This window comes from Molothrus aeneus, chromosome Z (assembly GCF_037042795.1).
Source record: "Molothrus aeneus isolate 106 chromosome Z, BPBGC_Maene_1.0, whole genome shotgun sequence".
In the NCBI taxonomy this organism is placed as follows: Eukaryota; Metazoa; Chordata; class Aves; order Passeriformes; family Icteridae; genus Molothrus; species Molothrus aeneus.
The window spans coordinates 36,098,811-36,112,542 of record NC_089680.1 but is presented as its reverse complement, the minus strand read 5'-3'; the positions used below and the strand labels follow the sequence as shown (position 1 = coordinate 36,112,542).

Sequence of the window (13,732 nt, the reverse complement as noted above, 5' to 3'; positions counted from 1 at the left end):
TTTTTTGTCCTCTTTTCGATCCTGAAAGATTGCCAAATATAAATAGCTTAAAAAAAAAAAAAAAAGAAATCCTATCAACAAAGTGCATTAGGCAATGGAAATGCAACATCAGAATAACACAGGAGACAATAATACTTCCAATAAAGAAGCTTGGCAAGCAGCAGAGTACTCAGCCTAATACTAATGTTCCTTTAAAACACCAGTGTACTAGAAACAGACAAGTGTCTAACAGTCTACTCAGCATGCTACAGCAGGATAACAGAATAAAATTGGACTGTCTCCAATACAAAAAATTAGACTTATGTCTAGCTATGCATTTAAGTTATCAAAAATCGTATTTTTGACATACAGGTTTCAATGCCTTGCAGGAGAGGTCCATCAGTGGGTTTGGTTCACTCTGTATGAAGTTCTCAGCCCCCAGAGAAAAAGGGGCATGTCTTCTACCAATTAACACAGCAAAGCTGTAAACAAAGCCAAAGTGTTGTGTGCTGGTTCAATACTCCAGTTAATACGCAAAACTAGCGGGCCACACCCCCCTTTCTGAACCTAAAGCAACACCATAGCCCTCATCATGAAAGCAAACCTGGTTTGCTTCTACTCTTCTTCTGCCTCACTTCACAATGACTCTATTGCTCACACTTAGGCCAAACAATTTGCTTTTGCACATATTCTTTGTCTTATATATACATTATTCAGGTGCAGGTTCATCCAGCTGACCATATCCAAAAAGTGTGATGCCATCCCACTGACTGGAAAGGAAGACTGGATCTCTTCCCACTGAAGTCATCTCAAAGAATGAGCCAAGGTCATACAATTTCATGTTCTGTAAAAGTGACTCCCTCACTTATCACAGAAGTCTTTCTAGATTCAATCAAGTGTGATGCTTCAGCACCTTGGATGAAAGCAACTGATGAAATATCACATTTTACAACAATATGCGTAAACTCTCTACAGGATAAAAGCAAGAACACCAGATTGCACAATTTCTACACCTCCAGAGGCAATTTTCCATTCCGTACTTTTAAATGTAGTTCAAATGGGGTACATGAGATGTTCAGTTTCAAAATAAAATAGCAACCTCATTTCAAAACTGAGAAAAATTCCAGAGCAAACCAGAACTCAACATGGTCCATGTTCAGGAACAATTTCTCCACAACTTTCTGATAAGTTTCACTAACTGATTAAGTGGATCATTTCAGTTTACAAAAAGCTGTTTCAGGATGATCTGAAATTCAGATGGAGAATACTTACCCCTTAAGATTTCAAGTAGTTATTAAAGGACTAGCTGAAGAGAGGCACAGAATATTCCAATGGCACCTGTATTTTACATTCCCTCTTCTCTTTCCAAAATCTGCCATGCTCCTAGTTAGAAGTTAAACTGAGTGAACTTCTTAAACATCTAAAGCTATGGCATGAGGTTATTTACAGTCTTGTCTTAATTTTTTTTTCCTTTTTCATGTAAAAACAAACTTAAGCAAATTCCCTAACAACCTGACTTGTTACAGAACAACAGGTGCTACAGAAACAATATTGTCAGCACAGCAGAAATAATGACAGTGATTGTAACAAGGCTTTTGAGAAGTGCACCTTACAGGTAATTTTATGAAAGGTTTCATTTCAAAGTTGACAGTGAACATTTGAGTTTACTTCATTATCCTCTTGGCTTTGATCAACTGTATATTCTACAATTCTCATTCACAAGAGACAAAGGGGGACAGGGGCACTTCCAAAGTAATAATAATAGTAGTGACAATAATTTAATTAAGCTTGTCACACCCCTTCTGTAGAGTTAAAGACTAAAAAGTGATTTTTTTTCTTCAACACTGAACTAACAAGCTAGAACTCTGACTACAAAATGATAAAGAATGTATTTAATCTAGATTTTTCCAACTGTACATTTAAACAAATACAAAAGGGATAATTGTGGATGTTAAGAATGCAAATACTGTAAAACACACTGTTCTCTTGGAATATACTTGAATCCAAGTAATTTTCACCTGTATAAAAGGAAACCTTGCCAGCTACTACTTCTCTGAACTGACTACAGATATTTTCAAATGCCCATCTCCATCTATTCATAATGCCTCAACTTTCCTGAAAGAAAGAACACAGTACCAATGTAAACCATTCCCATACTCTAAAAGCATACAGAGAACCACTGAATCAGGTTTTTGTGACTTGGCTTTAAGTCATTTCAGTACTGATGATACAATGCAAATTATTTCCAAATCAACAAACTGATCTTTGTGAGTCAGAGTCCAGCAAGAGTCCTCCCCTTCTTTTGTTAGAAAACAAAGAATAAAAGGAATAGAGTAAGCTATATTTTTATCTCAGGCATAGCCATAAACCCTGAATGCCATCACTGGGATAGGAGCATTCTCTTGAATTCCAGCCCATGAGATGCCTGTTGAAACTTAGCAGCTTTTTGCACAGTACATCCTATTTCTTTGCACAGGGTTTTGCAGTGCACTAGAGAAACTTATGCTCACATTCACATGCATTCAGTGAGGCATTGCTTTAAAAAAAAAAAAAAGTCTTTGAATAGAGGTTCCAGGCACAGAGCCCAATGTGCAAGGCCCATATCAATATAAAACATAATCCAAACTACAAAGAATTTCACAATACAATTAAACACCGGCAGGCAGCATGTAGGAATTCATAAAGCTGCTACAAGCAGCTTCTCTTGAGCACAGCCTGCTCAAGCAGAGCAAGTCTGGTTGTTTACAGGGTAAGTTTGCAATTATAAGAGCACTTTTAATAGTAGCAATGTAATTTTAATCAACCTCTCTCCCCATTACTCATACCTGCTCCTAGTTCACCCTTGACTTCTGCTGGAACAACCATTTTTCTGGCTGCATAATAAAACAGATTGGGAAACAGACCCAGCGCAGGAGAGCAAGCCTCACAGAAAAAGAAAGGGTTTTTTTTAACCCAGACTGTTTCCTCAGTGCTTCTTGGTACCAGCTTTCACCAAGAAATACTCCAGCCCAAAAGAAAAGTGACACAAGAAGCACATGCAAAGAAAAGCACGTGGAATAAGAGAAATGTTGGTGAAACTGCAGCATCAGCCTAAGTAGGTATCATGAGCAGAGTGGAGACAAGGGTTCATGTGTTTGCTGCTTTTACCCCGGCACAGTGTAAAGGGGCAATCTGAATACCATTGCTCCTAGGAAATAAGGTGATTCATAGAGTTTACTGACACCCATATTTGTCTTCCTTGTGACATCTGTGCCTCTCTGCAGGGGGAAGCCAGAGTCTGCTTTGGGCTGGATAAGCTTCACAAGTAGTTTTTAAGAGATTTGTGTGCTACCTCAGGATTTTGAAATTAAATGCTACTGAAATTCAATTCCTCAGACTCTCATCAAGAACCAAGATAACACTTAAAGACACTTAAATCTGTGGTTCTCTAAACTGTTTATTCATCTCACATTACTCCATTCATGAACTACTTATAGGTGTTTTCTAATCAACATCTTCAGTGATAAATTGCTTTGTATAGCCAGCATAAGCAGACAGAATGTAAAAACAAAAAACATGCAGAAGAAAAAAAAAACATCTTGACAGACACATTGAAAGCATTTTACTTTGTGAATTCATTAAAAATAGAAAACAATTACCAAAAAACAAAATGAAAACCAACTAATTATTCAATATTTGCATGTCAATGGTCAGTATTAAACACTGAAACCAAAGACAAGTAACGATAAGAAACACCTGAGTTATTCTAGTGTCTCTCATCAGTGTAAACTCATATTTTTAACTTTTTATGTTTTGGATTTCAACTAAATGTCATATACATAGAAAAAAAATCTTAATTGCTACATCACTGGCAACTTTGTCAAACTTTTGGAAAATTGGAAATGTGACAACAGGCACTTAAATTACTGCATTTCCCTCTAGCTTTAGAGGTACCCTTTAAACTGAGCTTTTTAAAAAAAGTACAATCGGTTTACAAAATTAACTACTACATTTGCTAATTCTTTTGTTCTAATAATCTCATCTTTTTGAGGAGTAAAAGGTTTTGTTTCCACCCTTTAGGCTGCATTTGCCTTTTACATGCAGCAGTGAGCCTCAGTAGTGGGTGAGGTCCCAGGGCAAACACATGGGACTTGCTCCCTAGCACTGTGGAACAATGCAGAGTAACCACTCAGCTTTCAGAGCAGCTTTCAAGCAAAGACCAACTTTCCTTTAAGTAGTCAGGCCTACCAAAACTGCTATTTGAAATTAACAATCCATATACTGCAGTAGACAAAAACACACCTAAGCCTGCCATTTCTTGAATTTAATACATACTTAGGAAACAAGAAACTGATAAAAACACTGCCTGTGTGTCACATGCTGTGACTTCATGAAAGAAAACAAGAATAGTGAAGAGCTGCAGTAAGGGACAGAGGAAGAGTGAGGGGAACAAGTATTTCTTCCTTTCCAGCTGCCCAGGCTTTGAGAAGCAGCTTAAAGTTTCAGACATCCATTAGCCTGAAGAGAATATGAGTGTTGGGCTATGACATTATTTGTATAAAATATGCCGTGCCACTGAAGATGTCAACACCCTATCTATTCATATTTGCCTATATACTATCTACTATCTACTATAGCTCTACTATCCCTATTTTACAAGTTGTCCTTGAGCCACTCCAGGCAGAACAACACAGTTGGTCTAAACCCATAACTGATATCTACACCATCTTATTTCAGCACACCAGCCTTCACCAGGAAAATTATGGGGCAGCAGCCTCTGACAGCCATGCTGAGGCAGTCATCAGGCAGGGAGAGATGCCACATGAAGTCTGCCAAGCTAGATTCACAGTACAACAAACACAATTTCACAAGCAGCTAATGAAGATCCATAAAGGGATCTTGGCTCCCTTCCATCTCCTGTCCTTGAACATGGCACAGAGGTGACATTCTCCCACTTCCCTCACCCCACACATGCCTCCCATGCCCATCCCATGCACTGCTGGTGCCTCTGCCTCACTCTGCAGCTGCCCACACCTCCAGAAATTTGTGTGTTAGGCAACCAGATACGGGCAGACCAGAGGAAACAGACACACTGTGCAGAAGCAGCTTCAAGAGGAAGAGCAGAAGTCCACAGTGGAAGGGCAAGGGGGTGGGGGGGGGGGGGGAGTTTGCCAGTTTATTGCAGCAGAGAGAAACAAATCCAGGAAAGGCAAAGAGAGGACGGGGTGCACACTTGGCAAATGCCATCAAGTCATGTCAAGATACAAAAATGCCCCTGACTAGTTCTTTTACTGATATGCCACTAGTTGATAGGCATTTCATGGTATTTCCTAAGTTTCATAATGAGTTAAATCCTATTTGGCTCGTATTACTTGACTAATGCTGTGGCATCTTTCCCAACATATTCCATGAATATTGCTTCCTGTACCAGAACCTGTCTTGCTCTACCAATAAGTTCTAAGTAGAAAGATCACATTATATTGAAATACCATAAAGTTGCATTATTCTGTATTATCAACAGAGGTGTTGCCTAGCAAGAATTTCAAAGAATCATAGAATGGCCTGGGTTGAAAAGATCACCTAGTTCCAAATTCCTGCCATGGCCAGGGACACCTTTCACTAGACCATGTTGTTCAGAGCTTCATCCAGCCTGGGCCTTTCAGGGATGGGGCGTCCACAGCTTCTCTTCCAGTGCCTCACTGGGCAAACTCTTCCAGCGCCTCACTTTAAGCCTATGTTTCTCTAGGTTTTCAAATTCTAGGTCTTTGTACATTTTCTTCAGGTAAACCTGTGAGTACAAGTGCTCCCACTCTTCAGGGAAGTGTTTTCAGGGTACATCCACACTGCCTAATGCCATGTCAATACACCATGATTCCACCTCTACCTGAGGCAGCTCCAAGGCAGCCTGAGTGCATTCCAGGCAGCACCCCAAGTGTTGAGCAGCAGAATAAATCAGGCAGCATGTTCCCAGGCTGCTCCCAACAACCAGAAATACTTGTTGAAACTTCTCCCACATGGTAGTAGTGCTCACTACAGACCTACACATGGGTCTGGGAAGAACTGAATTACAATGAGGTAAGAGAGTATCCATACATGCCTGTAAGTTTTCTTGTTTGTCTGAACAACTTTAATTGACATACCTTGATTTCCTATGCAAGAAAAAAAAAAAAAATCAGTAAGAGCTGGTTTGCTGCCTCACTATGACTTTTCAAGCATCACACTATTCTGTCTTGGTGAAGCAACACCCAAGACCCAACCAAAGTTTCAATTCAAAACGTATTTACAAATTAAGTATCCACAAACTTACAATTCTATAACAATATACATGACAGCTACAGTTGCAAAGGACAAGTAAGTCTAAGAGGCAGCTCCAATGCAGCCTCATCAACCCCCCCCAGCTGGCACTGACCTGCCTCCTTGGCTCCTGGCCCCACTGCCTATGTGGCCAGTCCTTAAGGACAGACCTGCCCCACATGGCAGCAAAGATGACCTGTCTCCAAAGACGAGGAAGGCAGCAAGCCAGTCAGCCACCCTTCCAGCTTGCCAGACAACCCCTGGCTAGACATCACCCCTCCAGCCCTACATTTTAATATCACCATCTTAAGCACATGGGCCACACCTCTCCCCTGACTGTCTCCAGCCTTCACCCTTGAAGAGAAAAACCTCCGTTTCTTGCTGCCTGAGATCACTCTATGGGATCAAAAGGTGTGGGAAGAAAAAAGCATTCTTCAACAATAAGGTCCCTGATGCAGTGGGGCCATGCACATGCCACGATGTAACTTGTTCTTCATGACAGGAAGAAGAGCTCTGTTTATGGGAGGCATAGCCACAGGTCCTTGAGAGACAGGCACCGGGAGGTGTGGGGCACAGCCAGAGGGTTTAGAGGAACAAGTACTGCTTAGTGCCAGACCGGGTGAAAGGGTTTAGGAGCACAGACGCGGTGCGGTATAGGGCACAGTGAGAAAGCTTGGAGGCCATGCACCGCAGGATGAAGTACACTCAGTGGGGTTGGAGGAGGAAGCACCACAGGGCACTGCCTGAGAGTCTGGCAGTATGGCACAGGAGGGTGCGGACAGGGAGAGGGACCAGGGATGCAGGTGCACCCAGAGGACGAAGTTGCGGAGCAAAAAAAGCTCAGCGCGGAACAGCCAGGGGTTGCGGAAGAGAGAAGAGGTACGCGGGAGCAACCAGGGAGTTTGTAAGGAAGGTAGGCAGGAGGCAGCGCCAGACCCGTCCCGTCCCGTCCCGTCCCGCCCAGCCCAGCCCTGCACGCCCCAGCGCGGGACAGACCCTGCGGAAGAACGCCGAAGGCTCCTGCTCCCAAGATCGCCGCGCTACCCCGCGCTCCGGTTTCCCGCTCCCGCCGGACCCACTCACGCGGCAGCAGCGCGCCCCACCTGTCCCCGCACCGCCGGGCGGCAACTGCGCGGCGGCACCGCGCGGCCCGCGGGAGGGCGCGGAGGGGGCGGCCCGCACCGCCCGCCCCGCCCCGGCACCGCCCCCGGGCCGCCCCTGCACTGCCCCGCTCCGCTCCGCCCCGCTCCGCTCCGCCCCGCTCCGCTCCGCCCCGCTCCGCTCCGCCCCGCTCCGCTCCGCCCCGCTCCGCTCCGCCCCGCTCCGCTCCGCCCCGCACCGCTCCGCCCCGCACCGCCCCGCGCGTCTCACTCGACCGGCGCTCAGGGCTGAGAGCCTTCGTGAGCGAGACCAGAGAAGGCCGCAAGTGCGATCCGAGAGTTGGAGCACTTCCCCTGTTAGCAAAAGCAGAGGGAATTGGGGCTGTTCAGCCTGAACAGAAGTCTTCAGGGAGATCTTATAGTCCCTTTTACAGCCTCAGCGGGGCTATAGGAAAGATGGGGAGGGACTTTTAACACGGGCATGTAGTGATATGACAAGGGGGAATGGCTTTAAACTGAAAGAGGGTAACTTTAGATTGGATATTAGGAATAAGTCCGCCATTGTGAGGGTGTTTAGGCACTGGCACACCTTGCCTAGAGAAGTTGTGGATGTCCCATTCCTGGCAGTGTTCAACGCCAGCCTGGAGAGGGCTTCTGAACAACCTTGTCTAGGGAATGCTGTCCTTCCCCACAGCAAGGTGGCTGGAAATAGGTGCTCTTCAAGGACCCTTCCAAGCTAAACTGTTTGGTGGTCCTGTGACAACTGGTTTTTTAACTGTTGTGGTACCCACTGGTGTGGTGTTAAGGGGTTCTCCAAATGCCCTTAGATCTCAATCTCACTAGCATGGAGGAGTGAAAACTGCAATGTGGCTTCTTGGTGTTGCTTTGGGATCCGTGGCAGCTAAGTGTCACCCAAGGCAACACCAGGAAAGTGTAAAAATTCCTTTTTAAAAAACAAAACACAAGCAGCCAGCTTTGGCTCACTGCTTTTGGGAACACTCCCACCCCAAAAAATGCAGTACTCCTCTCTTAGAGAGTGTTCAGCATGACAGTAACTGTCCCCAGTGACTCCCATCTAGACAAGTATGGGGCACAAAGAAAGGTAACCGGGAATTTCTAGTGTGTAAACAGGTGCTCCATTTTAGTTGGTCTATCATTTTAGTCCACAAAAGGCTAGAAATTACAGCTTTTTGAGATGGTTGGCATGGAGATGAATGCTTGAGTCAAAGGACTGCAAAAACAATGAGTAGGGAGAGGATATGAAGGCAACTTGAAGAAAAGAGGCAAACTCATTTGAGATGTACAGAAATGCAGAAGATGAAGGGTCTGTGAGCTAATGCTGTGAAATGAATGCATGGTCAATGTCAATGCAAAGATGCATAAAGAGTTTTTGAGTTGGAGGACAACAAGAAGGTCAAAGCTCAAACCTGAAGTTTGTGATAACAAGAGGCAGAACCAGCACAGAAAGCTTGTTAAAAGTGTGGAAACATTATGAGAAGCTGACAAATAGATGGCAGGATATGGAAAACAGTTTGTTACAGAGATCCTGCAGAAGCTCCATAACACTGAGTGATTGATTAGGGTGGGGAGTAGGAAGACAATCTTGTCCTTTCAGATTTGCTTCATGCTTCTATTGGAATTGTTAGGATTATGAGAGATTATGAAATCCCTGGGCTTTTGAAAGAGCGTCTTAATAAGATCATTGGGTTTGGCCAAAAGGGATATGTCAAAATATGATAAACCATTAAGCAATACTGTATGTCTCACCTAGGAGGGGAACAATCACATAACAAAATTAAATCATCCCCTTTTCCCTTCAGCATTCAGCAGTTAGAACCATTTTTTATTTCTTGGTTCAAACCCATTTTTTTTGTCTAAAATATTGGGCAAGAAAAACAAAAAACAAACGTTAGGAACCACCACATCCCTGCTCAGACAGAGTTCTTGGAAGCCTCAAGGGTAAGTCTTGACTTTGTCCAGAGGGATGTGGCTTAGCCAGCAACTAATACTCCTCCTGTGTTGCAAAATCTGTTTTGCCATGCCTGATAGGGCTGCCTTGGCTAAGAAAAAATGTGACACTGGGGTGCATAGCGATAAAAAGTAGGTTACCCGTAGGCTTCAAAAATACACAGCTGTTGTCATTCATGCAAAAAAGAAAAGCAAGCAAAAAAATAACAACCAGATGCAAACTAACAGCTCTAACATATTTGATGCCAACACTGTTAGCATCAACAACTTTTCTTTCTTTGGAGCCCATAAAGACAGTAAGAGTCCTTGCTTTCCATGCACTTCAGGAGCAAAGGTAATTTGAACCATCAAGCAAGTTTGTGAGTGTTGGGAGAGGACAGAAATAATGGTTGACCTGTTCAGGGCAGGTAAATCATTAACATGCATCAGGAAAAAGGCAGCATGAAGGAGACAGCTGTGCCCTACACACACAAAGAAAACCGAGAGATAGAGACATTTACATTGTAAAAGAGGAGCTAGTCGCAGACAGGTTTTCTCAGTTCTTAGCATGTGAGAGCTGCACATGATATTTACTGTAAATTTAAGTAATCTGTTAAGTTCACTACATGCCCCATCCAAGAATAGGACAGGAGATAAACACAGGTTCCGGAGACAGCCCAATGGACTTTACAAGATGCTAAAGACACAACTACTAGTGTATGATGAATGAAGAACTGTGCTTGCCATGAATAGTGATAGCCAGTGCTTTACCTTATTTTTTTTATCTTACTAGAATCCAAGTAGCTTATATGCTTTAAGAGTCTTTTAGAGACAAGCACTCGCTAGGGGTGTATTTGAAGCCTTGAACAGCTGATCAGCAGGAGAACCACAGGAGCCACTCCCTACTCCAGCAACAGTGTTAGCTGCTTTTACTGACACAGTCCAAAGTAGTCATCCCAAGAACACCAACAGATATCTGCACACCAATCTTGAAGAGAGATGACAGGGTAACCCAGATTTTGTTTGCAAGCTTTGCTTTTCTGGAGAGCACCTGGTTTGCCTGTGCACTTGTACTGGCACTCTGAGTCACAACTGCCAAACCTGTCCGAGGCAGGTTCTGTTGCATGTGGCCAGTCTCCCACAGCCATCACAGCCGGTGTTGAGCAGCTGGATTGGCAAAAAAAGGGCGCTCTGTGCCCCTTCTCATTTTCCAGTTGGAGTTATTTTTAGACATTTCTTACTGCTTGTTGCAGAAAATATTGCTTCTTCTCCTAATCCTCTGAGCCAGAATAGTGCCTTTCATTTAGCTGAGGCTTTCTGATAATTTTTCTGCCCAGGTCTCCTCCAGAACACCATGAATGGCCCCTTGTGTAATGCTGGTACGGACTTTCCAGGAGCAGTTTCCACACCACAAAGGAATTCTTCCTCAGACATGTATCATCAACTTTTCTGTGGGACACGGTGAGAAGATGACTCAGTCCTGCTCATATCTCTCTGAATGAACTGAGTTTTGCAGGGAGGTTTCCCCCTCCGTCTGGGGACACAGTCATTGCAGGTGACTGTACAGAAGTGAATAGTCACTGCTGGGTTTGCATGGCTTCTTGGCACCACAAACACAACGCAGTGTACTCCGCTACTGTCGCGTCTGCCTGTTTCAATAGCTACGTATTGACCTACATGTTGGGTTCCAGTTTAGACATTTGAACAATAGTGAATTTGATGAACTCTTGCAAATATGACAAAGCTATTCAGATAGAGAATTTTCCATGTAAACCCACCTATCTCAAGTAACAATATTAAAACCATTATGTCCATAGAAAGCTGTTTTGCCTCTGAGATTGATGCTAGGCAGGAGTGAAGGAAGAAGGTGCCACAAAAGTAGGGTGAATAATGACTGTTGCAAAAGTATAAGAAATAATCTTAATTGTATGAAAAATGTCATTAAAGGGGATGTTTAATAGAAGCAGTGTCATGGTGTTATACATCTATAATATACATATGTAATATATATATTCTATTACATGTGTATATTTTAAACTTTCTTCGTGAACACAACACATGTAGAATATACCGTATATACAAATAAACTTAGAATGCATGCAAACACATATTATATAATGCACTTTATTATATACACACTGGGCTTCTTAAATGAATACTGGTAGTGACTCACCTCCTCAGAGTGTATTGCTTGAATGCAGGCTGATTGCAACTCAATCTATACCAGGAAGGAAAATTAAATCACCCACAAAAAGTGCATTGCAGTCAGCCAAAGAAGCTTGACTGAACATAATGAGAAAACCAAGGTACACCTGGCCAGCCTGTTCCCAAAAATCATAACCTTGCATCAGCAGATTTTTCATTTTAGTCTGCCCCATGTCTGAAAACTGTGTCTGGAAAAAAGAGCCAGACAGTGGCTGTTCTGGAGCCTACATCTTTCAGCTTTGCACAGCTGAGAATTCTAATTCAGATGCTATCTACCAATTGTTTTAAATCTTTCGTAAGTCAAATTTTTACCTGTATGCATTACTAACACTGATGGGAGCAAAAGTTTTATCCTGTAGGAACTCACACAGACAAAGCTAAAGGAAGTGTCAATCTTTATAGGATGCTGGAGGGCTATGGGACCTGTTTGCTGTTCCTGTGCAAGAACAGCATGCTGTAATTAATCACGGCCTTATCCTTGAACTGGGTGCATAAACATGTCTAGAAACATAAGCCCCTTTTAGAGACTAGGAACCCCATGACTACAAAAGGATTCTAACATGTATCATTAAGAAAAAAAAAAACACACCAAAACCAAAGGTCAACAAAGAAGTGAATGTTAACTTTGCAGAACACCTGCACAGTGCTGGTTAGGCTATAGTTGGCCAAGCTGACAGGTGCATGCTGTGGTGCAATCCACCAGAAGGGCTTAGAGCAGTAAGAAGATCAATAACAATAAGCTACTAGTACATGTTACACCATTTCCGAATCAGAACAATCAACAAGGATTTTACCTGATTAAAAGTTTGTTTTGGGCTTTTAGAAACAAGTAAGTTAATGAGGCAAACAAAGATAAACCAATATAGCCTGTGGAAACTCTTTGGTGCTAATGAAGATGTAGCTGTCTGTGACACCTCCACATGCCATGTGCTGCACAACATCTGCAAGGGTAAGAAAAATAAGACCTTCGGTGTAGGCTTGAGTACCTGCTGGTTTGCACTTTGAACCTGAAAGAGACAGACTCTTTATCCCAGCAGCATGTGGTGACACAGATGTATAAACAGCTCTCTTTCATATAATTTTCCTATTTCTTCATTAGCGAATCATCACACTCTAGGAGTTCATGGGCTGCCGTGTTCCTTGAATTGGAGGGACAGGGATGCTGACAAAGAGCTCTCTCTCTGCTATGTTCAGTGTCCATGCAAAAGCTTCTACTAATTTTGCCAGATTGCAGACATTTTGTTGTGAGAATACATTACAAAGATGGTACACCTGGGTGAAGGAATGAGAACTAACCATCAAATCAAAACCCTTGAGTTATTTTGCTTGTTTCACACTCAGACCAACAAGGCTCAGGACATAACTTGTAAGGCAACTGAGTGTCACATTGAGAAAGAGAAATCTAAAAAACTTTGGAGGAAGCCATTGAAAGCTCACCTCTCCCTGTTCAAAAGCCAACCATCTACTTTTTTCTCCTGTCCCTTCTCATATTTCTTATGCCAGTGTCCACAAGGACTCCCATAAAAGCCACTAAATTGCATAACCTTCCTAACAGTGAAGCAGTTTTTCTTCCCTTTCTCTGCCAGTCTCTGAGATATGAAGAAAAATGAAAGACTAGAAAAGGCAGCTTTATGATTAATTAGAACAAATCCATGGTCCATTCTGCCTTGACAGATACAACATTACTCAAGGAATGCAAAAGGAATGTAAAATCATACCAAGAAGTTACTTTCTAAAATTGATTCTTGATCACATTACATGCACCTAACAATACATCGTGGAAACCTAATCCTTTAATGGATTTTCATTTATTTATTTTTATAAAAGCATTCTGCAGATGGGATTGGGAAGAAAAGCAGGAAAATAAAAGTAAATAAATGGATAATCAAGGGAAAGAGGTACTCAACACAATTCTGGGAATATGGTACACTTATGCCTGGTAGGACTCCCCATCTGATTTTAGACAAATCAGGTTTTCTTTGTTCCCATTCTCCCCATGACAATTTTGTCGCCTATGCTTGGTAAACAGGCCAGAGATTAAGAAGTTACTTTGAAACTGAAGATATAGCTACTAATACTCAAGGAAAGGAAAAACCATGGGAAAATAGTTGTGAGACAGACATGCTGTTCAAGACACTCAGAAAAAGAGCCATAGGCAAGATATTTTTCAAATGGATTAAAATAAGCCCTGCCTCTTTCTAAATTATTGTTCCAATAAATTTAGAAGT

General features: G+C 42.6%; 1 protein-coding gene across 2 annotated transcripts in view; it reads right to left on the bottom strand.

Annotated features, from left to right (window-relative positions):
• ELOVL7 (ELOVL fatty acid elongase 7) overlaps window positions 1-7,389 on the bottom strand; it is a 31,844-nt gene extending 24,455 nt beyond the window's left edge. The window contains exon 1 of one of the 2 annotated variants that reach the window (XM_066569095.1): window positions 7,356-7,389. The gene's annotated coding sequence lies outside the window, so the exon portion shown is untranslated. Of the gene's footprint in view, window positions 1-7,248 lie in introns of both variants that reach the window. The other variant, XM_066569094.1, reaches the window with a different exon arrangement.
• Window positions 7,390-13,732: the final 6,343 nt, after the last annotated feature.